Source organism: Cervus elaphus, chromosome 14 (genome assembly GCF_910594005.1).
Source record: "Cervus elaphus chromosome 14, mCerEla1.1, whole genome shotgun sequence".
NCBI lineage: Eukaryota > Metazoa > Chordata > Mammalia > Artiodactyla > Cervidae > Cervus > Cervus elaphus.
The window spans coordinates 22,709,939-22,736,667 of NC_057828.1; the positions used below are offsets into that span (position 1 = coordinate 22,709,939).

The window sequence follows — 26,729 nt, forward strand, 5'->3', positions numbered from 1 at the left end:
AGGATTGGAAAAAAGCCACACTAACCACACTAGCACATCGTGGCAGTGCTCAGAAAAGACCTAGTAATGGCTATTTTGGCAAAGCAGGAACTTGCCGTGTAGACAGAAGTGCTGACGGTGCCCATCTCGACTCCCTTCACCATCACGAGTTTCAGAAGGAAGCAGCCAGGGGTACGCACTGTGCTGGTTCATATCCAAACTCCAGGCGATCTTGTGAACTATTCATCAGGGGCAGAAGATGGCTATTTTCCTTTATATCATACTTTTCAGAACTTTTAGTCATCTGTGGTTCTCTAACTGTGTGTGCGTGTGTGTGTGTGCGCGCGCGTGCATGCACACGCGCCCACCCACCTCTCTCTTCCTTTCAGGCTCAATTCAAACATTAACCTTTGATGTAACATTTTTGCTCCTCATCAGAATGGAAAGGATGAGCTTCAGAGAAGCAATTGAGTTGAGAGAATAAAAAAGATGACATCACTTCAAACGTGGACTTGCCAGAAAAGGATCCTTTTAAGTGCTCCCCTGTGTGACCAGCCAGGGACCCTCAACTCTCCCTGACCCGCTGCATGCTGCCCCTGTTTCATATCTTTTGATCATCATTTGTTTTATGTCACCGTTCATAACATCCCCCGTGAGTATATGTGTGTGTTGCACCTGTGTACTTTTTAAAGCTCCTGTCCGTGTTCACTTTACAAACTCCCAAGTGAAAGAGAGGAATTCATTAGCATCTGTTATTAGTTTGATAATTCTCAATAAAGTCAATACAAACATTTACATGGCATTTGCCCAGGAAGAGTATCAGGAGCAAGAATTTTGGGCCATCTGCTCATGTTCTTTCTGATACACGCACTAAAAGGTACCCATAGCAAAAATAGCCCTAGGGATGGGTCTGATGCCACTGATTGTTTCTCTTTTTCTCTAAAACACAATTCAAAAGTCTTCTAACTTTTTCCTTTTTCACAATACACAAGTGTCAGACACAGAACCACTTTGAGAGGTGCTCAAATGTCACTGGATTCCTTCCGCTACCCCTTCCCCAGCAACTTGTGAGCCAATGGTGAGAAATAAATATCCATTAAAGCCAGAGTGACGGGTTTGAATCCTACTCTGCCACTGCTTTGATCTGCCTTTGCCGTGTAACTAACGACTCAAAATTCCATGACTGCAAACAACTACCAGTGTATTCTAACAACTCCACAGTCTGATGGGGCTCAGTGGGACCATTCTTCTGTTGCTCCCGCTGGTCGTCATTCACGTGGATGTGTTCGGCTGGCCTGCTGGCTAGGGCTGGACTCAGCCGGGGTGATGCGCTAGCCGTATCTCAGTCTCTCCCACTGTCTCTGTTTCTCTCTATTTCTCCCTGTAGTTTCAGGGTCTCTCCCTTTCCACGTGTCTCTTCTCATCGTCTCAGCATAAGGTCTCTCCAACAGGGTAGCTGGACTTTTTAAATTGGTGACCCAAGACTTTCAGGCCCACTTTTGTGGGCAGCTGCCGGGCCTGCTGAAGGCTTAAGTATGGAACTGGAACCATCTGGCCAGTCCAGATGGCAGGGGTGCGGGGGGTTACACAGGGGAAGAAACTACACAGAGTGAATACAGAAAGTGGGAGTCACTGGGAGACACCCACGTAGCCGACTACAGTAGCCAACTCCCACAGTCACCTAACAAGGCACTTCCTCTCTTCATTTTGCTGTGTCTTACTGTATCATCAATTTCCCTGTCCATTAAAAGGGAATAATAATATCCCAATGGACTTCCCAGGTGGCGCAGTGGTAAAGAATCCACCCACCAATGCAGGAGACCCAAGAGACACAGATTTGATCCCTGGGTCCGGAAGATCTCCTGGAGCAGGAAATGGCGACCCACTCCAGTATCTTGCAAGGATAATCCCATGGACCGAGGAGCCTGGTGGGCTACAGTCCATGAGGTCACAAAGAGTTGGACACAACTGAGTGAGCACACACACGCGCACAATAATATCACTATGTTTATGGAGATCTAACAGTTAAACAAGACAATGAATGTAAAGAGGTAAGCACAGTGACTGACACATAGTAAATAAACTCTGTAAAAAGCCTCTTTGGTGAATCCCAAAGTACTTGGAATACCCAGAGATTTGAGGGCCCAGACCTACCACTGAGTACCCCTCCCTCACAAGTAGAGTCCACAGTTCACATCGGCCTTCCGAGAAGTAATGTTGGTTCCTAGAACAGACCTGGGCACTCATCAAGTACTAGTACTAAGTGTTTGCTGATTAACTCTGCCATCAAATGAATTGGTATACACTGTCTCCCAAACTCACTTCCACAACACAAGGACAGATTGAGCTATTTCTCAAGAATTTCTTATATGCAAAGGAAAAGTTATCAAATTCAATGTCATGAGCAATCATAGCAGTCTGGAGTTCATCTTCACCTCTTTTTAAATATAGTATATATAGCAAATTTCCCAAAAATATTTTGCCAGATTTTTCACTGCCTCCATTTTAGAACTCAGGCACACTACAAGAACTATATAATCCATATGTCTATGATTCATTTTTACCCAGTTCATCAAAATGTTGTTTTTGTTTTAAATGTCAAAATGCCTTTTATGACTTTATTTATGAGCCCTTGAAAGTTGTTATTTTTAAATGAGGGTAGAACATGGTTTGCCAAATTTAAAATCTACAAAGGCATTTGTAATTGTGTTCCAAATATCAGTTTCTGGGAGAGTTCATTTTGTTTACTCTTGGAAAAATTCATATTTTCAGATACAGAATTTTAAAGTTCATGGACTTCATTTAAAATAGACTAATTTTAAATGTACTAATGAATGCAATCAACTATATGTACACAGAGAGTTTGGAAAAGCAGTATGCAACCTATTGTCCCTTCAAAGGAAAACCTTACTGTCTCTGTCATCTCATTCTACTTCAATTTCATATCATGATGAATAAAAAAATGAGACTGCCATTGCCACCTATTTGTAAGGGGGACCCATTTTCATCCCCACAGTTCTAAACTGTGCCCCCTTCCCTACACAGACATATTATATGCTCATCTTACTTCTGACATTCAAACTTCATATAACCCTCTTCCTGTCCTCTTGTCTCTATTAGTGTTTAAATTTTTCACTAGGAGATTGTTTAAAAAATGACAGCAATTAAAAGGACCTCTCCATTAACTCAAAATTCTATGATAAGCCAATTGTAACCTGAATTAAAATAAAATAAATATATACCATAAAGCTGAGTGTTGGCTAAAAGAAATCGGTAAAACCCAATGTTATATAATTTTTAAAGTCCTATATTTTAAAAAAGACAACCTGGGGGAAAAGAAAAGGGAATCTGAAAACCAGGGGAAGGTCTGTGACCTTAGACCAATCAAACTCTAATTTAACTTCCAAATCTGTAACATGAAGATAAAGAAGGCTGTATTCCTCCCATCACAGACTTATTATGAACAGCAACATTTCATAAACCACCAAAATATGTAATGATAATAATAATAATAAATACCAAGTATGAGCTGTGGTGGGCTTACAGACGGTAAAGAACCCAGCTGCAATGCAGGAGAGCTGCATTCAATTCCTGGGTTAGAAAGATCCCCCGGAGAAGAGACAGGCTACCCACTCCAGTATTCTTGGGCTTCCCTGGTGGCTCAGATGGTAAAGAATCCGCCTGCATTGCGGGAGATCTAGGTTTGACCCCTGGGTTGGGAAGATCCCCTGGAGGAGGGCAAGGCAGCCCACCCCAGTATTGCCTAGAGAATCCTCATGGACGGAGGAGCCTGGCGGTTTGCAGTCCATGGGGTTGCAAAGAGTTGGACATAACGAAGCACCTAAGCGCAGCAGCAGGAGCGGTGGCATATTTTTGTCTCCGTTTCAAATGGAAACCAGTGCAAATTCACTGTCTTCTCTAACATTTCCATGTCAGAGGAAAACATTTATATTGAACGACTAAAGAAACAATGGGGAATTAGCCTGACATAGCTCTGAAGAGCCCAAGTGAGAGGTCTGTGTGCTTACTTGTCCCAGCGCCAAGGGTGTGCTGATTCCAAGTCACCTGCTAAGCACAGGATGGATAGTATCGTGAGCCTCCGTGGAGTAAACCTCACCCATGGGACACCGACACTTTTGCCTTCAGTTTGTTACAACGTCAATCAATCCAGGAACAGCATTTCTGACTTTGAACTGAAAAGGACCCTGGTTCCTAGCCTTTGGCTAGGAGACCAACCACACAGCTAGACCGCTCTGCTCAGGTTGAAAAGCAGCTTGGAAATCTGAACACCAACCAGAGTAAATCTGTTGCTAGGTTAGCAATGTTTTCTAGTAAACAAAGTCTGCTTCCTCAATAACTTATACACCCAGAATACATTCTTTTTATTCCTCTCTTTAAAATGCAAGGAGAGAAAACAACCGGGCTGTCTCATAGCTTGGCCTCTTCTCTCGAAATCAGACAAGAGTAATTCCCGTTGCACACGTGAACTCGTCCTGCATGGACGAGAAATATCATGTTTTTATACCACCCCAGAGCTGACCCGGGTGTTAATTTGAATTTTAAGCAGTATCGAGCTTTTCCGTGGGTCCATCCCACCTGTCAGCATATGGTTGTAAACCAAGATAATTACTTTCTCTTATTTCAAAATGCCAGGTACCCAAAGAAGACTTCCATGGCAAATGAAGACAGTGCTTGTATTAAATTTTATTCTAATAAGTCTAAGGCTGAGCCTCACTGGCATCTTGTTATGTTATTCACAGAAATGGTGGCAGATGCCACATACACCCTACAAAGAGGAAGAACCAGAGTGCGTGAGAACTTTAGAAATGTATTCAGGGAAAAGTTTGGCAGGAAGCAAGATGAAGTTGTGTATCATTCATTTACACAGCTATGCATTCTGGGTAAGAAAAAGTACAAGGTCAAATTCAAGGTAATTTAGGGAAGGAAAACAGCAATGATGTGCTTGTGCTACACAATTATTGCTTATTTAGTCCATCAAAATTCTAAAGATTTTAGAGCTAAAAAGGCATGTCCAGGTTACCAAAGAGGAAAAGTGGGGGGAGGGATAAATTAGGAGTTTGGGATTAACATATATATATATGTTGGGCTTCCCTGATGGCTCAGACGGTAAAGAATCCACCAGCAACGCAGGAGATGCTGGTTCGATCCCTGGATCAGGAAGATCTCCTGAAGAAGGGAATGGCTACCCACTCCAGTACTCTTGCCTGGAGAATTGCATGGACAGAGGAGTTTGGTGGGCTACAGTCCATGGAATCTCAAATAGTCGGACATGACTGAGCAGTTAACACTTTCTATACATGCTACTATATATAAAATAGATCAACAACAGGGACCTACTGTTATTATATAAGGAATGCTACTTAACATTCTCTAATAACCTAAATGGGAAAAGAATCTCCAAAAAAATAGATATATGTATATGTATAACTGAATCACTTTGTTGTACACTTGAAACTAACACAACACTGAAAATCAACTACACTCCAATATTAAATAAAAATAAAACAACATATGTAACTCACACAAAAAAGGCAGGTCTAGAATCTGGCCTCATGGGACGGGGGAGCCTGGTGGGCTGCCGTCTATGCGGTTGCACAGAGTCGGACAAAACTGAAGCGACTTAGCAGCAGCAGCAGCCAGCAAGTCACGGCTCCTCACATGAAAGAGCATGATTAGTTAGTTATTTTTTACAAATAGATTTGATCAAGATAACTTAGACCAAAGTTGCACAGAAGACCTAGGAAACAAAGAACTCTGGTTGTGCTTGAGTGTGGATGTGTGTGTACGTTCGTCTATAGGTACAGCTCTGTGCCTGCATCTGTCTGGCCACGACCTTTCACATTTGTCATAAGGATTCATTTAGGATATTTAATGAGGTCTATTCACCTTTTTTTTTTTTTTGTCTATTTACCTTTCAAATTCACCAAGAAAGAAGAGACCTTTACTGATATCCAATGAGATCAGTATTACCTTCTGGTGGTTTATGGGACTTGGAAAAGAAGTTCCTGAAGACAAATGAAATCTAAGGACAGTTTCCAACCTTTTGTCAACCTTGTGTCATTTATTGCACTGCTGCCTTCAGCAACTACAGGCTTTCCATACCCGCCCATTTGGTAATTGGAAATCTACCCCAAAAGATCTGTCTGGAGCGCAGAGGAAGAGGTTCAAAGAGGGAGCCTCACAGAAAGGTCACAATCACAGGCATCTACTGGGGGCCAGCAGCATACAATGTCTCATTCCCTGTATATGTTGACTGAATGCAACTTTGTGTCTGGAGTTACAAATGCCCAAGAGGCAGCAGGATGCCCTGAGCAGGGCATGAGATTCCAAGTCAGGCCCATAGGACTAGATTCAAATTCCAGACCTGACCCTTCTTGCTTCTTCTGTGCTGTTGAGCAGTTTACAGATTTTGCTATGTCCTGCTGTCTTGTCTGGAAACTGAATTTAGTGCTGCAAATGGGATCCAAAGTGGTTTTGAATGATGATTTTGAATCCAGATTTTATATGTATAACAACGTTAACAAGATTTTTACCTCTGATAGTAAGAAAGGCATCTGGAGATTTCGCTGATGGTCCAGTGGATAAGAATCTGCCTGCTAATGCAGGGGACATGGGTTTGATCCTTGGTCCCAGAAGATTCCATGTGCCGTGGAGCAACTAAGCCTGAGCACCACAGGCTGAAGCTCATATGCTTTAGGACCCATGAGCCATGACTGCTGAGTCTGTGTGCTGTAATCACTGAAGGCCACGTGGAGAAGCCCCAGCTCTCTGCAACTAGGCCAAGCCTGTGTGAAGCAACAAAGACCCAGTGCAACAAAAATGAATAATTTTTTTTTTTTTAAAGAAAGGCACTGCACAGACACCAGGAATGTCTTCCATCTGGAGGTGGACTGCAGTAGGCTCTTGGACACAGCACATGCTCTCTGCATCTTAGTCACTCTGTTAAGTTCTTGCAACTACTTAACTGAATTTTACTCTGCAGTCTGCGTTCCATCAGCGAAATGAGAAAATACTCCCATCTCTCAGGGTTTGAAAATGTAAGACAGATTCTCACTCCTCTGCCTAAACTCCCCCCACCCTGGGGCTTCCCATTTTCTGCCAGGTAAGAGGCAAAGGCCTTAGGAGGGGCTGCCATATACCTCATAGCTACCCTGCTCTCTCCCCAGAGCCCTGACCACCCCCTTAGATCATCGCTTTCTTTAAAAAGATGTATTGTGTTTACTGTCTTAACTCCTTTCACAGGAATAAAAATTTCACTTGGGCAGGAATTTGTATCGATTTTATTCCCTGCTGTATCTCTACTGCTGAGCCTGGTACTAGGGATGCTCCATAAATATTTATGGATAAATAGATTTGTTGTAAGGTATCAGATAGTGTGGGGGTTCCCAGGTGGCACTAGAGGTAAAGAACTCCACCTGCCAATGCAGGAGACAGCAGAGACATGGGTTCGATGCCTGGTTGGGAAGATCCCCTGGAGGAGGGCATGACAACCCACTCTAATATTCTTGTCGGGGAGAAATCCATGGACAGAGGAGCCTGGTGGGCTATATATAGTCCACAGGGTGACAAAGAGTCACACACGACTGAAGCGACTTAGCACATCAGATTGTGCGTTATCTCTAAAGCTCAAAGTACAGTGCCTGGCATGCGGTAAGAACTTAATAAACAACAACTGTTGGTTCTTGAGGGTGTCTAACTGTGGGTAGGTTGTAAGCATTGGAATTGTGAGGGGGCATGTGCTTCTTGGCCAGTCGATAGTTCAACTAACACCTGGTTACCCCGGGGTACTGGAAGGCCACGGCGCTATTGTTGGGCCTTGTCATGACTCATCTGTGGGTCCTGGGCACACCAGTTTCTGTATCTGTAAAAGAAACACAATAATATCTACCTTCCAGGGGAGAAAGAAGGTTAAAAAAACAAACAAAAAACCCTATTTGTCAATTGCTTTGCTATCTGTGATGAAGTGTCCATGGCATGATTTAAAATATTCGATAAGAACAAAAATAGGAAAACCCATAGCTTCTTACATCTGATGATCTTTCTGCTAAAAAAAGGCATCTTTCAGCCAGAACTCACACATCGAACCTAAGAGGGTTTCAGCCACAGTCTTTTTTTTTTCCTTCTGGTTAAAATTAAGCAGTGATGAGGGAAACGCAGTCAGATGTTCCTGGGGATATCTGAGGATTAGGTTTGCCAGTTGGGGCAAGTCATTCTTTTCACCAGGGTAGTAAAATACAGGGAAGGATAGATACTCGTCTCCTGCTCATTAACTGGGTAGAATTACTGCAGCAAGAAGGTTAACAATTACCCAAGTAATTAACGCTTCCTTGACTTTCATACTCTAATCCTATAGGTGAAGGATTTCAGCTCTGGTCCCAGAGTCCATGGAAGTTGAGAGCAGAATGGGATGGAATGGGACTGGCTTTGGAGAGAGGGCCTGGGAAGCCAGGGTAGTTTCTCTGGGTTTCTCACCACTTCCTGATGAGACACAGCTGCAAAAGAGGAGCACTGGTAGCCAGCGCTCTAGTTTCAGGAACCGTCCGGCGCCACACAGGTATATGACGCCCGATCTCCCCTAAGCCCCCACTCCGACCCCTTCATGCCCGCACGCAGCACATTTGGTGTCACTGTTTATTAAAGATAACTAATGCCCTAAGTCTTTATTTACTTCTGTTTATTGCTATTTTAGCAAGAGTCACTGGAGAGCAGCTATGCTTCTGGTCCACTCGGGTTCTTTAATCACTGTTAGTAGGTAAAATCATCTGTGACAACTAATCCAAAAAGCAGATTATATTTATTTTGGCTACAGTGGCTTGCAATTCGTTAAAATCAACAAAGCCTTTTCATTAGCCCCCTGCTGATGTCCTAAAAACAGACATTTCAAGGGTCTCAAAGCGCTGAGCTATACATATGCAGCCACGCTAATTCTGACAGATTCTCAGTGCCATTCTTAACACGAAATCTTATTAAACTCACAAACAAGAAACAGAACCCTTCTGCTTTCATACAAAGGCTTAATTAACATGCCTAAACTCCAAAATCAAAATCATAGCCGCAAAGCTCCCTGAATGTGGGAGCAAAACAAACACAAAGAGACTGTATCATTAGTTAAGCAAGACTTACCAAAAATTGGGACTTTTTTTTTTTTTTTAATAATATGGGAAAGGATTAGAAATCAGAACCATGGTGCCTATTTCTAAACAGTTCTGCATGGGCATTCTGGCCTTCAAAAGCTGGGGTGGTGATTAACTGGACTGTTGATGGAGGCAGCAAATCCAGGAAGGAGAGGATCAAGGTCCTATTTCAGGGGTTTGCCAGAGGTTAGAAACAGTTGCATCTTGTTTAAGTCAGCATCATTGCAACGATGTTCTATGCATCTTCCCTCTCCTGCCTTCGCTCCTGTGAACACACTGCTGCTTCTTCCAGGTGCGTTTCTTTTCCGTGGTACCATCTGGCTGTCCATCACAGAGAAAGGGTCCCCTGAATGCTGAATTGGATTTTAAGGCTCAGTGTCAGAGATGGGGGCGTTCCAGGAAAGATGCTCACGGCGGTGACTCAGCCATCGCTGTGCCACTAGGCAGCAGCCATAATTAATGAATATATCAAAAGGTCTACTCAAGGAGCAAAGAAGGTAGACAATGATTTATGTTTACCTAAGGGGTAGATTATTTAGCTTTGCAAGAGCTTTCAGAATCAGGAAGCCCAGAAATATTTAGAGATGGTGTGGTAGCTCTCCAATCCTGGAGAGAAATTCAAGGGCCTGGAAGCAGATCCAAAAGCAAAGGGCAAGAGGACTTTGCCCTTTGCCGAGGTTGAGCTGCTCTCTCCTGCGTTTTCCCCTCCATGGCTCGGACTGGAAAGCTGCTGCGGTTCATGTACTGCCGTGGCCGCTGCTGCAATGGAACGACTTGTTTGCCCTCCCAGCATAATCCTGAATGTTGTCAAGGACGAGTACCAGATGATACTTCAAGCAAGTCTCTGTTCTAACGTGGATTTCTGCCGGTATGATGGGGAAGCCAAAAGCAGGCCTTGAGAGCAATGGCTCGTTTCGGTCTTCAGTTCACAAGGGATGAGTGCTTTGGGACCAGAAGGTCTAGTTCATCTCCACGAGAGCCTCTGTCCGGCTGCCCCTTCAGTCAAGACTTCAGCTTCCCGATTCATTCCATGAGCCAGAGAGCTCTCTGTTAGAGCAGATTATAACATCAAGCCTAGAAGGAAAATCTACATACAAAGCTTCTCTACAATCAGAGTTCTGTCCACAGGGAAAAGGGAGCCACCTCTGATAGACAAGTTATCATTTGGGCTTTCCATAATTAAAACTATGGCTGCCATGGTAATCCAAACAGTGTTGCAAATACAAGAAAGGCTAGTATCATGGCTTTCTCGGGGCTGTGGATACAGTTTGCAGCCCCAGCTTGGGTATATTGATGGCAGGGCAGAAATGCGAGTTAGACAAACGGCAGAGCAACATCCGGCGAGGTAAGAAAATCTAAAACTCAATTAAGTATCCAAGATACTGTTTTCAATTGTTCCTTGGTCCCTGGCCTGCCTCATTCACTAGGTAATAAAAGCACACTGTCTTCCTTATGTATATTTACAACCAGCAGCTTTTCACAGCACACCCCAAAGCTTCCTGATTTTCTTCTCTATCATCTACCACTATCTAGAGGATTATGCTCAAGAAGATTTCCAGGTCATCACAACAGGTCACTTTTCTAAGCCACCTTATCAGGGAATAGGAACCACATGCAGTTCTCATGCAGAAAAACAAAGAGTCCACTTGGTTTTGTGACTTAAACAGGATGGCGAAACACCTTTATCACTGTTGTCATATAAAACATGTTGAGACAAGCAATACAGTGGCAGTCGCCCTGGGGAGTATTTCAACTTTATACCTCCTAAGGTTATTCTCAAATAAAATAGCACACACCCTTCAGTTTTTGCTTTGGGTGTTTTTTTTTTTTTTTTAAACAGGCTCTCTTCTCTTCCTGGTTCCTTCAAAATGAGCCTGCTGTTCAGCGTTCACGATCTCCTCAGGACAAAACAACCTGAGTCAAGCCAGAGCCAAAAGCCACACAAACCACTGCCCACTCCCCTAGACAACCCCAAGATCCGGCACACCTCTGCCAGCTATAAACAGGAATGAATGGGCCAGTGTTTTCCAGCCTGGCAAGACCCAAAGAAGCATCTAGAGGTCTTGCTAAAGCACAGAATGCCAGCCTCTTGGCCTGGAGACTCTGCTTTAGCAGGCCTGGGCATATTGGGGCCACGCCGGTACAGATGGACTTGGCCAGATGCTCTGTGGGACACATTCCACATTCAGAACTGAATCAAAGGGCTTCCCAGGTGGCTCAGTGGTAAAGAATCTGCCTGCCAAGCAGGAGACGCAGGTTTGATCCCTGGGTCAGGAAGATCCCCTGGAGAAGGAAATGGCAAGTGACTACAGTATTCTTGCCTGGAGAATCCCATGAACAGAAGCTTGAAGGGCTGTAGCACACACATGGGTCGAAAAAGAGTCAGATGTGACTGAGCAACTAAACCCTGAGGAGGCAGAGGATTTGTTCTCTGGCCCATTCTGCTACGCAACCAGCTACTTCAACACAACCAGCTTCCCTCCCAGAAGACTGAGTTATGTGTGTGTGTGTGCTCAGTCATGTCCGACTCTTTGTGACCCCATGGACTGTGGTCTGCCAGGCTCCTCGGTACATGGGATTTTCCCAGCAAGAATACTAGAGTGCGTTGCCATGACCTCCTCCAGGGGATCATCATGACCCAGGGACTGAATGTGTCTCCTGCATTGCAGATAGAATCCCAATATCGAATGGCGTGGTCATGTTAATGTGGCAGAAAAAGTGGGGGGCAGAGTTCTGCTGGGCTTTTAATTTGATTTTTCAATGAAATATAATAGGAGAGAAGTTAGCCATTTCAGACTCAGGAAAATGAACTGATTACTTATCTACTGATGGATTTGGGGGTGGGGGGTGGCTCTGATGGGACATTGTACTGGTAGCAATAGTTTAGAAATCCGGGTGGAAAAAACGTATAATGTTTCACTTAAGGCTGGGGACAGTAGCTTGAGATGTTGAAAGAAGCATATAATATGTCCCCTAGGGGATCTGAAGGTAGCAGCGTAGGTGATAAAAAAGCCTGGAGGACTGAGGTAGTGACGAGGGCTTTCATCTGCTCAGATGAGTTGTAGATCCAGCACACTATCACGAAGCTAGGTCCCTCTGCAAAATGAACAGCTCAACACAGCCCCCATTACTGTATTTCACAGACACTCTGTCTCACTAGAGTACGACTTGTTGGGGGGGATTAGTGTCTAGAGAGAAAGTCTCAAATAAGCTTTTACTAAAAGACTGGACGCTCAGCTATGGCAACTGCTTCTTTTTAATTCCGAAAGCAGCCTGCGCCATAACCCAATAGTTCTGCCCTCTGATAACTGAGTAAAATCTAATACTGTTCCTGAAATTTTATAGACATTCCTCTCTTTCTAAGGACATGAATAGTGTATATATACTCTTCAAAGACTCGATTTTTCTCTTTTGTAGCAAAATGGCAAGCGCCTATGGGAGCGCAGTGCCTGCGGCAATGTTTCTTTCCGCTTAGAAGCCACCTGCTAATCACCTGCAAGTAATAACAGACTACAAGGGAGGCGGCCCCTCACCCCCTTGAAGGGCAAGGGTTAACTAGAAATAAAGTGAGGGAGGTTTTCTTGGCCTGAGGGGGCCTCCGCAAAGTGACCAGTGAGAACCTCCCCAAGGATGGATTCAAGGGGCTGAGAAGCCACCGTTCAAGATCAGAGGCAACTTGAAATGGACCAACGAAGTGGACTTCTGAAGCAGAAGGAAAAAAATAACACTTCCAGAAAGGTAACACAGTCTCAGAGCCGGCAACATCTTGGAGAGTTCCTTGCTCTGCCTCTAGGCTGAGAGGTTTAGCCTGATGGGCATGGCACATAATGGGCCCTTCTCACCAGGCTGCTTTCAGAAACATGGCACCCTCTCACTCCACGGTGAGGCCAGTGCTACACTGGGTACCAGCAACATCACATGGACCCACAAGATAATTAAGGAGAACACTAGTTTCAAACAGGATGCAAGAAAAATCCAGCTTTTCCCCCCGGGGTACAGTGGCCCCTCAGTATTTGCAGAGGATTGGCTCCAGGGCCACGCGTGTGTATGCGTGTGTGTGTGTGTGTATACACACACACATATATATGTAGAGGTATGCATATTATTGATTAGCCAGAAAGTTTGTTTGGGTTTTTCCATAACACCTTATGGAAAAATCCAAACAGACTTTTTGAGCAACCCAATATTTGCATAAGACCTACACAGATCCTTCCATATACTTTAAATCATCTCTAGAGTACTTATAATACCTAATACAATGTAAATGCTCTGCAAACAATTGCAAATACACAGAAACACACAGTAAATGCTATTTAAATAGTTGCCTTTGTGCAGCAAGTTCAAGTTTTGCTTTTTGGAACTTCCTGGAATTTGGGGGAACATTTTTATCTGCAGTTGGCTGAATCTGCAGATGCAAGACCCGTGGATACAGAGGGCTGACTGTACTTTAACCCAAGAGAACTCAGAGCAGACAATTCAAAGGGCATTAAAGGCTTAGAAAACTGTAACTAAGAAGTTGTTAAGGGAAAAGAGTTTAATCCTGTTCTGATCTTGAACTGAGAAAGAATTTAGGCATGTGAGGGATTTTGATGGAATGAGTATGAATAATTTTTCTCTAGTGACTGAGAAGTCAAGAAAAGATTTCTGAACTTGTTGGGTTGAACATGAGGGACTGGTGCCTAATGGTGGCTGTGGGATCACTGTCTTCAGATTGTCATTAACTATAGATCATATTCATTGATCTCCTTCCTTCATGAAGATAGTGGGATGGCTTTGAATTAATACATGATTTGCTCTCCTCCACCATTACACCTTACCCCTGTGCCCAGTGGAAAGGCATTACGCTGAGCCCAAATTCCCCTTTTTCCTCCATCCTTCTCTTTCACCTCTTTCTCCCAGTTTTTCCTTTCAAAGGAAACCTCCTTCATTTCCACCCCTTTGCATTCATTCTGTTCTTTCATCTTGATAACAATGAAAACAGAAAAATGAGTCTCTCTCAAACCTACTTCTCAAACTTCACTATCATTTGAAACCTGTGGTATCCACCTCCATCGCCCTCTTCCTATCAAGGCTGCTATGGTCCAACTGAAACATTTCTTCTCCCTCCAATCTAAATCTCCATGTTCTTGGATATTTTTGTAGGTTCTGCCATGCATATTATAATTTCCTTCATTTATCCTTCCTCCCCTGTTTGTATCCACTACACTCTGTACCACTGACCATCCCACAGGCTACCAGATGACATGATGGAGGGTGTATCACCGTGCTCCTGTGAAAACAACCCAAATGTCCATCAACGAATGAATGGAAAAACAAAATACAGTATGGACATACAATGAAATATTATTCAGTTTTAAAAGGTGTAGGATTCTGATACATGCTACAGTGTGGATAAACTGAAAACATTATGCTGAATGAAATATATTAGACAACATTATAGAATTCCACTTACATGAAGTATTTAGAGTAACCGAATTCATAGGGTTGGAAAGTAGAGTGGTAAATGCTAGGGGCTGGGGGGAGGTGGGTATGGAGAATTAATGATTAATGAATACAGAGTTTGAGGTGATGAAAAGTTCTAGGGATGGGTGGTAGTGATGATGACTACACAACAACATGAATGGACTTGATGTCATTGAAATATACACTAGAAGTGGTTAAGACACTAGGAAAACTTTAACCCTGTTTTCCCAAACCTGCATGGGAATGTTCAAGTCACACTGGAGTCAAGTTTGACTTAGTTTCAGAAGAAGCATGGAGGGCTCAGTCAACAAATGATGGTGAAAATATATCACTTAAATGTACATTTCTTCCTTCCTTCACTCACATAGGAGATGTCTACCAGGCAATTTCTCTGTGGCTGGTACAGTCCTAGAAGATGGGACTGAATTGAACTCACAATCTAGAAGAGCAAAGGGACAGTCAAGAAGGAACAACTTGTCCCACAAATGTTAAAAATAGGAGAGAAATGCTTGGAAGTGTGTCAGGAAGGCCTTTCAAACTAGTGTGTGGGGGTGGGGGGACAGAGGATGCTTTAAGAATGTTTTTAAGCTGAGACCTACGGTTTTAAAGGAGTTAGGCAGAGAAGCAAAGGCTATTCCAGGCCGAGAGCTGTAGACATGAATGAGAAACAACATAAGCCTTCGGAGATTGGCTTGGTTGGAGTTTAGAGAGAGAACAGAGAGACAGGCAGAGAGTGGACCATGGAGGCGGGGTGGCAGAGGGGGGGAGTCGGTCTGGGAGATGACATGAAGCATTTTAGGCGTTTCTTCCCCTAAAGACTAAGTGAGAAGATTACAACAGACCTCCCTTCCCAACTGAAGATGCCATTCAACTGTGAAGGTGTTAAATCTGTGATCTCTTTCCAAGCCTCATCTGTGATGCCTTCATCCCCCCACTGTCCTCAGAGAAACCGTGTCTGACTCCCTGCACGCAGAACCCTCCTCAACACTTCCCCGCCCACACATATCACCCTGACCTCACTCAAATTATTAGGCACCACATGGTTTCCTTGGACATCTTTTCTCTCAAAGACCAGGGTCGACGTTCTCAACACTGTCCTCAGTCATAGACTCACTGCCAAGTTTATTATGTAATCTTCCTTTCTGACTCACATCCCTTCTGAAGAACCTCTCTGACTCACTTCTCCCATGGAGCAGGCATCCTTCTTTTTCGCCTGCATCTTGAAACTCTCTGCTCCCCCTTTTCTTTCTGCTGTAGATATTCTCAGGTGTCCTCTGTTATCCACATCACTCTTTGGTCACCAGAGGTGAAGCAAGATGTGAACATGGCTCATTATCCATTCATTCCGTCTAAATTGAACTTGGCCGTCCACCAAGAATACGAGGTGATTCATTTACTGATCCTCTGTGCATTCCTGGCCTCACTTCCTTCTGAGGCTTCTTTAAAATTACTCTCTCCTCAAGTTCCTAACCCCTATCTTCAGGAAATGACTTTCCATTCTGACTATTCCATGGGCACTCTTACCCCTCATCCGTCCTTGCCTTTGTGGTCCACAGGTCTGTTTATACAGATGGGCTTGATCTTCTAGCCTTTTTTAAAGGAGGATGGAACTTCACTGTGTTAGAGGCCTGAGAACTGCCAAGAAGGGTAACACATGGTTCTTGCCCTTCTGAAAGTTCTATCTATTGGGAACATGTACAACTACATTTACCTGGGGCTTCCCAGGTAGCTCGGTGGTAAAGAACCCACCTACCAATTCAGGAGACACGGGTTTGATCCCTGGGTCAGGAAGATCCCCTGCAGGAGGGCATGGCAACCCACTCCAGTATTCTTGCCTGGAGAATCCCCATGGACAGAGGAGCCTGGCGGGTCACATGGGGTCCATGGGGTCACAAAGAGTCGGACACAACTGAAACACTCTGTTGTTTTAGGATGAGTCTTAAATGGTACCAGTGTACATTTCCACATCCAGGGCTCTTCTAGCCGAAGAGATCAAGCAGGAAGGAGGTGAAATTTAGGCTGAGCCTTTAAGGATAAGTGGGATCCTGGTAAGCCTGACAGAGTGATGGGGCATCCCAAGGAGAAGGAATTGTAAGTGTGAAACATGCGGGTGGAGCATACAAATAGTTATACTTTTCTTTTTCTTTGAGATATCCTCGATAATGGAACATTGCATTAGTTCCAGGTACACAACATAATGACTTGATTTTTGTGTATATTGTGAAATGTGGTTACACTTTTTAATGTGAAGATCAGAAGAACACAACAGTGCAATGGAACTAGAAGTGTGTGGTGCAATAATGCCGTGGAGGTTTCATCTGCCCAGTTAGGCAGGAAGGACCTTGTTACAGATAACAGGATGGTATTCTGGAGAATGAAATGACAACCCACTCCAGCATTCTTACCTGGAAAATCCCAAGGATGGAGGAACCTGGTGGGCAACAGTCCATGGGGTCGCTAAGAGTTGGACGCGACTGAGTGACTTCACTTTCTATTCTAGAGTGGCCCTCAGTGAGACTTGAAAGTTGAGAGGTTGAAGGTCAAATTCAGCTAGGAGGAACGTGTCACCAGCCAGTCCCAAAGTAAGGCACACAGATTCCAATCCCTAATACTTTTGTGGGGAGGGGCTTCTTATCTTTATTATTATTTACTTTGTTTAATCCCATTCTTAGAGCTTCCTTCAGCTTAAAATTCCTTATTTCTCATAAAAGTAATAATCATTTGTGTGTGTGTGTGTGGAAGTTTTAAAGAATTAAGAAAAATCATTCTCCCCTCATATTAAAAACGCTTTCCCTTGATCCACCTTGAGAAACCACGGGGGCTTCTCTTACCCTATTCTGTAAAGTCTCCTCACTTTTCAAAGTTTTCAAGTCTCTTTGACTTGCCATTTCCCTCAGCTGGAAGCCCTCCCTACCTCCCTGGCCTCAGCCTTAAGGGTTCAGCTCAGATGTCAACCCCTTGGGAAGCCAGACACACCCCTCCCTCTCCCCTGCCAGTGTTCTAAGAAGCCACCTCTGGGGACCCACGGCAGTCAGTTATCCCTCAGAACACCAAGCGGATAACATGGAAATACCCGTTTTCTGCAGCTGTCTTCCTAACTAGTCTATGAACACAAGGCTCAAGGGAAGGATAGGGGGAAGGGATAGTTAGGGAGTTGGGAATGGACACAAACACACTGCTGTGTTTAAAATGGATAACCAACAAGGTCCTACTGTATAGCACAAGGAACTCTGCTCAGTGATATGTGGCAGCCAGAGCAAAATAAAAAGGTAAAATATGACAGAGATTTCTGCAACACATCTAAGAGAAAAGGGGGTTAATATTCTTAGTGTGAAAAGAGTGATAACAAATAAGGAAAATGATGATGATTTCAATATAAATAATTGCTAAGAGAACATGAAAGCGTAAATTCACTAAAAAGATATAAATGACCAATAAACATCACAACAGATGCTTAGCTTCATTCACAATTTTTAAAATGTCAATTGAAATGACTCTAAAACACCACTTCTCAACAGTTAATTGGCAAAAACATTGAAAGTCTGATAGAACCGCGGCTAGTTGAGAAATTGATAGTCGTACAATGTTGGTAGATGTGTTAACTTATACAATGTTTATATTGGCTTATAACACATAAGTTTTATATGCATAATTTATGTAACTTTTTAACGATCCACTGACAGTTTCTTATAAAACTGAAAATGCAGATACACTTTGCCTCAGCAATCCTATTCTAGATATCTATCCTATAGGAATAAGAGCACAAGAATAAAAAACAAACTACATAGCAATACTGAAAACTAAAAAAGGTAAAAGGGTTGACTGTGTATCACTAAGAGAATGGTTATATATGTTATGATATGTCCATCTAAGGGGGTACCTTTAATAAATATATACTCGTTAAAGAGAAGATATGTTAAGTAAACTTCAGACCTATATGTCGCATGGTTGAGTTGAAAATGAAACTAGTTAGATCAGCATTTCAATAAACATTAGAATTTGTAGAAAAAGCTAATAAAAAACTGTGAAGAGTGACTGCTGGGTGTGCAGGGCAAAAGATGATCGTGCTTCTGTCTTTTTTCCCTTCACAAAACACTTTTTAACTTTGCCATATGTCTCTTTATCCTCAGCCCTTAGCAGTCTTCATGGAAGATGCTCAGTAAATGATGGTTAAAGCGATTCCTTTCCCCATTATCATGAACTCTTAGAAATCTGCCAGTTTTGTGCATCTGAAGGCATCACTTGACCACATATCTTATGGGAAACCCAAATAAACTTTTGGGGCAACCCAAAATTAATAGCCCCCACCCCCCTTCACACATAAAGCAATTAAATTTTGACAACAAATTATTCCATTACCATTATAAAGTCTCACTGAAGCCCTTGGCATTGTGAATCAGCTGCTTCCTCCCCAACTCTCCTTATCTTCCTGACACTGGCTTTTATGCCTCCTGTCCTCCCCCTCTCTTTCTGCTTGCTCATTCTCTCATTCACTGTCTCTTTTTTTGTTTGCATGTTTTTCTTCTAAAGTTTAGTTCTCCCTAAGACTCTTCTCTCTCTGCTTCATTCCTGTGATGATGCACCTTTCATCGAGACCACATCCAAGTGTTGTCTGTCTCTGAATCGGGCACCATTAATTTTCCAGGCTGATTTGCTATGGGATCCTCATGTTTTTGATTCCCTACAACTCAAATCCTGTCTGCAACTGAAAGAGTCTCCATCTCCTTCCTAAATGATCCCACTCGTGGTCCAGTGTCTCAAAGATTCTCCAGGTGGCGGAGTTAAGCTGGTTGTCATTTTTTCCACCGAGTGTCAGAATAGCAGCGAACTCCGAGGCAGGACTTGTTGATTCACTCAGTCGGGTCCAATTCCTTTGAAACTCCATGGACTGTAGCCTGCCAGGCTCCTCTGTACATGGCATTTCCCAGGCGAGAATACTGGAGTGGGTTTCCACTTCCTTCTCTAGGGGATCTTCCCAACCCAGGGATCAAACCTGTGTCTCCTGCATTTGCCGGCGGGTTCTTTATCACTTAGCCACTAGGGAAGCCCCAGAGTGGGACTGTCTGCCCTCAAGTCAAATCTCCTCTACTCAACCAAACTTCTCAATGTCTCTGTACTTCAATTTCCCTATCTTTAAAATGGGATAATACCAACTATTTTATGAGGCTGTAAATAAGATTTCATGATTTATTCTATTTAAAGCACTCAAAAGCGCTCTAGAAAGCATTATAGAAATACAAGTTATTATTCTATCTTCCAAATTTTCCATAGTGAACATCCACCAAGCTCCTCTGTCCATGGAATTCTCCAGGCAATAATACTGGAGCAGGTAGTCATTCCCTTCTCCAGGAGATCGTCCCAACTCAAGGATTGAACCTGGGTCTCCCGCACTGCAGGCGGATTCTTTACCATCTGAGCCACCAGGGAAGCCCATAATAATAATAAAAAGTATTAAAGATATTCAATAGCTCCCAAAGATGTCTAAATCAACTGTAAACCCTTTGCCTACCTTAATGCCCTGCTCTCCAGGAAGATGAGCCTATTTTCCTTATGTAACTCAATCTTCTGACTTTTTTTTTCCATTCAACACTTCCCAGTTCTTTAGCTCCACCCCCAAATCCAGTGTCTGCCCAGGGAATTTTAAGAACTGGCTCTCAAATGAGTAAAAAAGCCCCAATTTTTATCATTCACCAATATAAATATTCCCATCCTGGCTGATTTCAAGCCACCAACATGGCATCATGGAGTATGTAGTTAGGAAGAAATGGACACCATTAGATAGTATTTCCATCATTCAAATACAACAGGCAGACCTCAAGAGCACAGAAAATAGCAATCTATGGGGGAAAATTATTAGGAAGCAATAAATTCTATTTATTACTTTTGTTTTTAAGATCACTGACTTACTTTAAGCTTATATAATTTAATTCTTTATAATATTTCATGAAAGCTAGCTTACAGAATTCCTAGAAATTTAATGCTTGGCTCTCTTGGGTTGAGAAGGCTCCAGAACACCATGAAACACACCGCTCCCCCACCCCAAGCATCCTCCCATTGACTCCAGCTTTGTCCTCCTGAACTGGTTCTCCTTGCCTCCTCCACTGACCCCTGGGTTCCCCATCCTAGAGTACAGGATGACAGCATCCCACTGGTCCTCCTTTGCCCAATGCCATTAAGCATTTCTAAGGGATATTAACTATATTTAGCATCCAAGCATGCACATTTTATTACCTTTTTTACTATTTTGCATATCATCCTTTCTCCCACCTCCAAATTAGATCATATTTGTTTTACACCAGTGATTATCAACTACAGAAAAGGAGGGGTCTGCATCTTTGAGAATCACTTGAGAACCTAGGTACCTTTACAAGCCTCTCCTTCTCCCAGCCAAAGGATGCTGAAATTTCACCTCCAATGTCTATCTCACTTAGGTTAGAGAACCACTATTTTATATTTGCAAATCTTAGCCCAACAAATGCCTGGTACATAGTAAGCACTCAGCAATTACTTGTAGATTGAAGAGACCAGATATTCCAGAAGAAATAAATCCTATTGATGAATTTAAAAGTCAGCTATCTGTCAAGGTAGGGTTTTGGTTTCTTATAGAAAGAAATAACAGTACAGTCCTGGTAGTTATATTTGGATATAACAGTGAGAAAACAGGTTACAACTCAGGATATTCTTTCTTATAAAGGCAGTGAAACTTCTTCCAACAGAAACCTAAAGCATAAGTTCATTACTACTAACAAGGTAAAGAGGTGGATGCCTTTATTAATGTAAAAATGACTGGAAATTCCTGCTGTCACATTCTTGGAAACCTTGGAGACCTGTAAATGCACACACACACATACGTGCCTGCACACAGACATGCGCATAAACATATGTGGCATGATCATACACTTACCGCAAGAGCATTTTTAAACATCAGGTGTGATGGCTATGAACTAACTCCATTAGAAATGATCGTATTGAAAGATCAAATTGTTTTATTCCTACTTATTTTGAAATAACATCATAATTAACTTGTCTCTCATGAACTTCAACAATAACAATAGCAATAACAACAAAAGCAAGAGAAAGCTAGTGGCCTTCATGTTCGCATGGAAATTTTGGCTAACACTAAAATAGTCCAAGATGAGCACCAGCGTTAAAGCAAAAAAGCTACTTTTGAGAATGAGAATTGCCATATCACATCATTTTCTGAAGGAGAGATCTCAGATTATCCTGTGTCCAAGTCTACATGGGTTCCTTGGGCAGATACCCAGGGAAACTTCAGGAAAGGCATTCTCAAGCCATCCTGAAACAGTTACCCTGTAAATAAATAAATCTTTCTCTTTCATTGGCACTTATATTTGCCCCAAGACAGTCTGTTTAGTAAAAAAAAAAAGCAACTCAAAATTTGGACCCCACTTTGCCAGCAGTAAGCTTTCTGCTAATTCTGTCATAAATAAAGAGCATTGACAAAGGCATTAAAGATGGAAACAATAAAAATAGTCAGGAAGGCAGCAAAAAAGATTGCCGTGATGGTCTGTCTCAGTTTGCAAAAAAAAAAAAAAAGGTATTAAAATACCAACGATACAAAAATAGACTTGGACAATTATCTTCTTCACAGGGAGGGGGAAACTGCTCCCAGACCTCATAAGATGGGTGTCTTCAAGGTTTCATTGATTAGTTGATAAGTTTGCTGGTGAATGATGAGTCGATTAGTCAGAAGGGTTTGAATTAGTTACCAGAGCTGCGTCTTCCATGAATAAAATGCAGGAGTGTCCTCTCTCCCACCCTCTGTGACAGATGATATCTGTTTTCTCCTGTGAGTTTGAATTTAAGAGCCACTGAAGCTCAGCCACAGTATATTCTGGCTCAAATGAGCTGAAAATTGCATTCAATTTGAATTTCAAAAATGGAGGGGAAGAAGGGGGAAAAAAAAAACCCTCAGCACCCATCAAGTCTCCACACTTTTCAACTATTTCCTGCTGCTTAGTTGCATTCCGCCAGGCTGAGGACCTGAAACCAGGATGTACTGCAGGGGGTAAGAGCATCGCTGGATTCCTGCCCAGTCTGAGTTTAAAAATAAACTTTTAATAGTCAGGATCAAAGCAAACCTCACTTTTACGCACATGCATAATGCAGAACGCGACCCGGCAAAGAAATAGATTTATCTTTTCCAAACTCAAATTGACCTGCTTTTTTTTCCCCTTATGTACTTTGGAGGTGATAAAGGTGAAGGTGTTTTCCCTGGGAAACTCTAGAAAAGCAAATTCTTCTCTAAATTAAAATTAATTCCTCCTCAGCTCACTTAAGACCCTCATTCCCTGTTGCTTGATTTTTCCCCTTCTCCTGCCTCGCATTACAAAGCAGGTGCATTCTTGAAAAGTTGAGTGAGTGGACATTGATTTTTTTTCAAATCAAATCATATTTTAAATGCTCTAAGAGAGTTAGTTATTTAAAGGAATCTCATGATAAATTATTTTATAAAGCCAAGCTATCTTGAGAGTGCAGATACTCGCCCCTTCATGCAAAGACACTGTCAGCATGCATTTGAGGCCATATCCAGTTTTCCTAAAGCAGGGCATACCTACAGTTTTGAAGAAACACAGATTGAAGTATCACCAATAATTAAAACTAAATTGCTTTACCCAAAACAACAGATAACAACCAGAATCACGTAACTGAATGATCTGGGGCCAGAACTCCAATTCATGATTGTTGGAGCTGAAGGAACACAGAGAACATCAGATTCATTTCAACCCACTTCACACATGGAAGTGTATTCTCCCATTGCCTAAATCATGCTGCAAATGAAGCAACTTGGGTGCGATGAAAAAGGTAATTCAGCTCTGAAGGCCATTTTCCACATGGAAGCAGGAATTTGTTGAACGCTGTTCAGATAATCCAGTGACTCTAGAGGGTTCCATACCAGGCAGGATAGAGAGCACAGTTGCCGGCATCCTTGCTCTGCCCGGGGGGTGGGGGGCATCAGTACCAGATGCCTCACTGAGCCCCCCTTGGAGAACCATGCAGAGCAGTGCCTCCTCTCCTGAGTTGTGAACCTGTTCAAGCGTCTGATGGAAACACAGACCCTTTCCAATTTAAGAACCCCTCCACACTATGATCCTCATAAGTCATTACCACAGAGTTCATAGATCCTGGACCAACTGAGTAACTGATGAAAGTCTAGAAAAGTAGGCATTACATGCTTTTCCTTCAAAAACAGAGTGAAGAAGACTTAACATCTAGATATATTTGGAAAGAAACAGGCATCCAACTGGGACCTGACAGATGCAAGTACTTTTACTGAGTTCATAGAAGGCAGAATCGAGAAGGCTTCCTATCTTAAGTACAGGACAAGACCAAGAGAACAAAACTACTTGAATTTCTCACGCACTGCCCAAACAGAAAAAGTAAGAAATAATCTGACCCTGATAGCTGCAGCCTAATGGCCAACACAGGGAGTCAGTAGAAACACAGCAAAAATTTTCAAAAACAACCATGATATCATTGCAACACGCGTTCCTTAAAGTCCCACTTGTCGGAATATCCCATAAAATAAAACCTGTGAAAAGCTTGAAAACAATGTTCTTGCATTTTAAAAGACAGAATGAGGGCAACATGGGTGACTCTTCACATACTAATGAAATCCTTGCCAGGACCACAGGGACAAAGATGTGAAGAGGCCACTTAACTCTTTAGCGTGTAACATGTGGCATTACGTTCTGTGACTTTAAAGGATCATTCACGTCTCCTAATTTTTTAGGGAACAGCTTACCTTTCAAACTGCAACAGTGTTAGCGTAGAATTTTTTCCTTACATCTTCATAATGTAATATCGTTTCATTGATGAACCAGTAAATTGTCAGCTCTATTCATTTACGTGGCCCGAGCAAGGATCCAACCCAAAAAAGGAAAAAAAAAAAAAGTGAGGTCAATTTCCTTGGCTGGTGCATTTAATAAAATCTTCCAGGCAAGAGAGTTAAGCACACATTAATAGCTATGACTTAGCCGCCTTCTGCAAGTCTTTGATTTTCCTATATATACTCAGGGCTGAATTAACACTAGCGCTAAGGGACAGTCCTCATGGTTTGTTTTAAGTTTTCTTCCTTTTCAGCTTTATCAGATTTACTAATCTTCCGCTTCCCTCTTATTTATAGTGTATGCTCTGGTTAAGGTTTGAAAGCATTTTCCATTATAACACCCATTTATAACTTTCAGGAAAAAAAAATTCTTCTATCACAGGGCTCAAGGGACTTTCTACTTATTTCACGTTGGTCTCAAAATAAACAAGTTTCTCCAAATGGTGTGGGTGGGGGGTGGTTCTTATTTCTCCCATTCTCAAAATGAGACAAAAGGAAGCAGGTTGAGAAGGACAAGTTTCCTGATGGAAAAACTCGAAGCTTCGGGTACTTTTTTTGTTTCTGTTTGTTTTAAATTTGGTGGCACCTTGTAGCACGTAGGATCTTAGAATCCCGACCGGGGGTCAAACCCACACTCCGTGCTTTGGAAGCGTGGAGTCCCAACCACAAGCCCACCAGGGATCCCAAAGCCTCAATAAGCCCACTGTGCATTTACCAAACATGCTCTTTTTCAAAATCCTGTTTTTTCATAGAGTGTTTATCAGAGGAAATGATTAGATTGAAACTAATCTAATGATTGAAACTAATCTTGTAAAACTGCCAATGTTTTACCAATCTTGACCTACAAAAATGGCAATTCCATATGATCTAAATTAACAGCCCTCATATCTATAGCCTCGTATAAAGAAAACTGTTCTGAGCAACACATGGATCACTGGAATATCCAGGGGGATTCTGTGTGGACTTGGGGCCCAGGGGATGGAGAAGGGGGAAGAAAAGATGGTTGTGACCAACAGATAACTGAAGGGTCCTGACAATTTGTCTGGTGCAGGTTCACATACAGTTTGTTCAGTAAAAGATGTGGGAAAACTCATTAATTCTATGGCACCAGGCCATTCCCATCACACCCCTTGAGGCATGAATGTGGTAACTGTAGACTTCGGGGAGTGAATACTTCAAAGAGATGCCTGTGCTGTGATTAGAAGATTCTCAGAGGGGCTCTAAATCGTATTCACTCAAGACACCCTTCAAACCCACAGCTTTTTGCCTTTTCTTTAAAGAATGAAGTTAAAAGTAAAATGCTTGACAATTAAACAAGATTGAGGTTTCAATTTCAACTTTGCCTTAACACCCCAAGACTACAAGAAGCAATTGGAACCAGACTTTGATCGTTTGCTTTCACGCTGAAGAGGAACTATTAGGGCACTCGAGAAACAAAGGGATCATTTTAAAAGTTTTTGCAGGAGGGAGGGCTTATGATCAACGAGCCCGGGGAGACCAAGGAGGCTTCTGGTACAGAATGGAATTTGACAGGGTGTAGAATCAAGAAAGGGAGATACTAACTAACAGAGAAAGACAAATATCATATGATATCACCTATGTGTGGAATCTAAAAAATATGATACAAATGAACTTATTTCCAAAACAGAAATAGACGCACAGACATAGAAAACAAATGCCATGGGGTTACCAAAGGGGAGAGCGGGGGAGGGGAGGGGGTGTTGTTAACTTAGGAGTTTGGGATTAACAGAGAAACACTACTATACATAAAATAGGTAAACAACAAAGTCCTACTGTATAGAACAGGGAACTGTACTCAACATCTTCTAATAATGGAAAAGAATATGAAAAAATTCAGTTTTGTATGTATATATAACTGAATCACTTTTCTGTATGCTTAAAAGTAACATGACATTAGGAATTAGCTACATTTCAACAAAAAAAGAACCCTCCCTCCAAATAAAGAAAAAAAAAAAGATGCTCTGCAAATAAAAATAGGAGGGTATCTTTGATATACCTACTAGTGAGAAAGAAGGCTAAATGAGTTGCATGTGAAAATCTAACCCTATTTATATTCTAGGACTGTGAACATAGGAAGCCTGTTAAAAATCTGCAATTTGTACAAATATAATGAAGCATTAAGAGAGAGTCCACTCAAGTGACACTACAGGGTAAGATGCCCTTGGGAATCTAATTTAGGTTGTTTATTAATATTATTATAAAGAAAGCCTAGGATTCCAGAAGTACGAAAGAAGGATTTGAAGGGACAAAAATCCTTCCGG

General features: G+C 42.4%; 1 protein-coding gene across 9 annotated transcripts in view; it reads right to left on the reverse strand.

The window, feature by feature from the left end:
• ESRRG (estrogen related receptor gamma) overlaps positions 1–26,729 on the reverse strand; it is a 674,948-nt gene that overhangs the window by 443,701 nt on the left and 204,518 nt on the right. For 8 of the 9 annotated variants that reach the window (XM_043924185.1, XM_043924177.1, XM_043924184.1 and 5 more), the window contains one exon: positions 24,364–24,455. The exons of the other annotated variant lie outside the window; for it this stretch is intronic. The gene's annotated coding sequence lies outside the window, so the exon portion shown is untranslated. The remainder of the gene's footprint in view (positions 1–24,363; positions 24,456–26,729) is intronic. 9 annotated transcript variants of the gene reach the window in all.